Below are 4,209 nucleotides of genomic sequence, written 5' to 3' on the forward strand. Positions count from 1 at the left end.
GCTGAAGCCTAAGTTTGTGTGTTCGTGCACAGCCCCGCCAAACAGGGACTGCGTATTCAATTGCGGGGTAGATGATTTGTTTATAGACAGCCATCTGATTCTTCAGGCATAGTTTAGATGTTCTACAAATCAGCGGATACAGAGACCTAATGAGTATGCTGCATTTTTGAACGGTTTTGTCAACATGTGACCTGAATATCAGATGTCTGTCAAAGTTGAGTCCTAGATAGATAACTTCATCGGACCATTGAATGACCTCATCACCGAATCGTATTCTGCATTCGTCTGATGGAACAAGTTTTGGAGATCTTGAATGTGGAAACAAGATGACCTGAGTTTTTGCTGCATTGATCACAATTTTCCAGCTTGTAAAATATTCCGTTAAAGCGTCCAGACCTGTCTGTAGTTTATTCTTCAGATCATTAATGACACGACCTTTGTAAAGAATGGCAGTATCATCAGCAAATTGTGACAGAACACCACCACCTGGAAGAGGTGGGATGTCTGATGTGAAAATGTTGTATAGAATGGAACCTAGGATACTTCCCTGGGGTACACCAACAGGAATAGTAAATCTTTCTGAAAGTGCATTATTCAGAGAAACCTGGAATGCTCTATCTGCAAGATAATTTTAATAAGATACATGGGAAAATTATACCGATGCAGTTTGAACACCAGTCCATCGTGCCACACATTATCGAATGCCTTTTCAATATCCAATATTGCCATGACAGTCGTTTTGGACATTGATTTGTTTTGCTGGATGACGTTGTTAACCCTGGTGAGTTGGTGGATGGTGGATCTTCCTTTCCGGAACCCAAACTGTTCTTCCAGAAATATATCCTGTTCATCTGCGAAAGCAAGAATTCGCCTTTGTATTGACTTTTCAAACAGCTTGGATAGGGCAGAGAGTAAGCTGATGGGCCGATAGCTCTTGGAAAAGGCAGGATCTTTCCCCGGTTTCAAAACTGGGATAACTTTAGCTAACTTCCACATTGAAGGGAAGTAACCAAGCTCCCAGCACCTGTTAAAAATTTTAGCTAAGAAGACAAATGAGCGAATACTCAAATGTTTCAGCTCAATGTTGAATGTGTTGTCGAAACCGGGGGCCTTCATATTTTTGGATTTTTTCACAAAAGCCATCAGCTCATTCGCAGTGACTCTACTTTCCTCAGGAACCAAGCTGTCTGATTGGTCAACCTCAGCTACGCTATCAGCAACGGCTCTTTCATATGGACTAACAATGTTGAGTCCTAAATTGTGAGAACACACAAACTGCTGGCCTAGCGCATTTGCCTTCTCTACTGGTGTGATTAAAGGTATTCCTTCAGCTGCGTCCTGGGGTGACATCAGAGGAGGAATAGGCTTCGGTTTTTTCTTAAGCACCTTCGTTAAGGACCAGAAGGGCTTTGAATGTGGGAGAATTTCTCGAAGCTTTTGCTGGAAGTTCCTGTTGCGAAGCTCAGATATCCTTTCCTGGATTATCCTAGTTAAGTTGTTATAAGTAGTCTTCCTATCTAGAATGCCAGTTCGTTGATACTGCCTCCGGTAGATATTCCGAAGTCGGATGAGTTTCTTGGTGACACTGTCGATTTGAAGAGAGGAACTCGGCATATGTTGTACTGGAACCGTCCTATCACGAGCGACTGTGATTGAATGCTGGAAGGAAGATAGGGCCGCATCGATTTCCATCGGGGAATCAAGTGGCAGATCGATATTAATAAGTTGGTCGGCGATTTGTTGAAATTGGACCCAATCGGTGCGATAATAGTTCCTCCTAGGTTGAATAGGCACTGTTTCTGGTGAAGATCCCAACGTCAATATTACTGGAAAGTGGTCGGAAGAGAGCTCGTTGAAAACAACCGGAGAGCTGTCTATGGCGATGTTGCTGATGAATATATCCAAAATGGAATGAACTCCCGATCTGGAAAGTCGCGTTGGTTGATCCGGAGCGAAGATGTTGTATTGTCCAGCTTCGTAATCTTCGGCAAGTACGAATCCGTTTCGATTCTGTCTTCTGTTTCCCCACAGATCATGCCGTGCGTTCAGGTCCCCAGCAATGATGAATTTGTTCTGTCGTCGAGTGAGCATAGCCAGGTCTCGCTTCAATGATGCACACGTACCATCTCGAAGATTGGTTTGTTTGGGGCAGTATGCTGCAATGATGATGATGGGTCCCGTCGTCGTTGTAATCTCAATTCCGATGACTTCTATGAGTTGCAATTTAAAGGCTGACAGAAGCCTGTGCTGAATGGATCGTTTAATGGCAATGGCAACTCCCCCTCCTCTGGTAGTTGCCCTGTCGAGCCTGTGAATTCTGTAATTGGAAATGAAAATAGAAATTTCAGGTTTAAGATGAGTTTCAGTTAAAATAGCAATATCGGCATTCTTCTCTTGAAGAAAGTCGGACAGTTCAGCAGTTTTGCTCCTGAGTGAGCAAGCATTCCAATTTACTATAACCAACTCATTATATTGCATATTCGATGATGAATTTGCCTAAGGCGTTGATTTGATCTAACCGCGTTCTGCAGTTTCGTAGTTTTGTTGTCATTGTTTCAAAAATGACGATCAGTTGTTCAGCAGAGAATAAATCACCAGAGTCATCCTTTGCTTGTGGTTGGTTATTGCCCCATCCAGGAGGGATTCTTGAGGAAGATTCTTTTTGAGATCCAGCGGCTGAAGTCTTTGGATTGCTGCGAGGAAGTGGCGGCAAATTCGGAATATCCCTCTTCGGTGGGAGCCGTGGGAAATTAACTTCATCCTTCTGTGGAACATTCTTGCGCGTTGATTGTTTACGGGACGCCTGTTGTCGAATTTTTGTGAACTCAGCACGTTTGGGACACGATTTGCTAGTAGATGGATGGTCGCCATCACAGTTCACACATTTTACAGCGATGTCATCTAGTAGGCAATCGTTGGTATTGTGTGGTTCGGCACATTTCCCGCACCGACTTTTTATGTGGCAATTCCTCGCTCCATGGCCGTAGTTCAAACAGTTCGTGCACTGTGTGACATCCCGATGTACCGATTTATACTTTTGCCATTCGATGATTATGTGAAATAACGATTTAATCGTTTTCAGTTGACTCATGGTGATGGATCCCTTCTCCAGATGAATCAGGTACAGTTGATCTCTAAACTTTTTATCCGTATTATGTCGCTTCATTTTAAATACCATCATAGGCTTTAGTCCAGCCTCCGACAGTGCCTGCTTTAGTTCGGCTTCCATCATATCGGGTAGTCCTCGAAGTACAACCTTCATAGGTTTGTTGGCGGCAATATCGTGTGTGAAGTATTCCGCTTTTGTCTGCTTCAGATAGCATTCCACTCCTTTGTAGTGGTTCAAAGCCGGAACAGTTATTTTGTAGCCTTCAGTACATAAACGGATTGTTGCCTGTAGTCCTTTGCTGATCAGTGTGTTGAAATCCGAGCGTAGAGTTGGTGGGAAGCCCTTCAGGTAGAAAGGCGGCATTTTTTCCTTCTTCTGCAGTTCCTCTTCGACATCTACTGGTAGATCAGCATATTGGTTTTTACTCAGCAAACGGTCGTTTACCTGTACATCACTTGGCTTCAGACGCTTAGCATCCTTTGGATCCTTCTCGGATCTATTGCGGTTTTTACCCATAGCTTGGGTAGGTAGACAACTGCGAATAAAAAATAAAACAAAATCGAAATTAGTCGTAGTAGGTTATTCGTCTATCCACATCGAGTGTTAGATGACGAATAGAGCTACAACCTGAACGTTTGAGGTTTTTAACCACGCAGAAGGTGCGCTCTCAGCAGCAGAGATGGCATTTCACCACAGTGATAAACGCTAGAGGCAGATTTCTGGCCCACCGAGGATGAAAAAAACGAAGCACCGCACCAAGAGGAAAGCGCACTTCTTCTCAGTGTCGAATAGACAGCATTTGAGTGTGTGCTTGTGGTTAAAGCAGCTGGCGCGAGTGAAACACATTCTCTTCGCATGAATCGCTCACACGCGCTCTCGTCTAAATACACCCAAGTGAACACTGGCGCGTGATTGTGAGCGAACACTTCTGTGAACTTCAATTAATAGAGAGTAGATCTGGCCTTGCTATGAAAAATTTGCAAGGAAAACCGAAAATTTTACGATAAATTGTTATATTTTGCTGATTTTGCGTGTCCACGCTTCATCTACGAAAACCATACAGCAGAGTGCTCACCGGCGTGTGCACCTCTGTGAAAGTA

The sequence above is a fragment of the Malaya genurostris genome, chromosome 3, assembly GCF_030247185.1.
Source record: "Malaya genurostris strain Urasoe2022 chromosome 3, Malgen_1.1, whole genome shotgun sequence".
Lineage (NCBI taxonomy): Eukaryota > Metazoa > Arthropoda > Insecta > Diptera > Culicidae > Malaya > Malaya genurostris.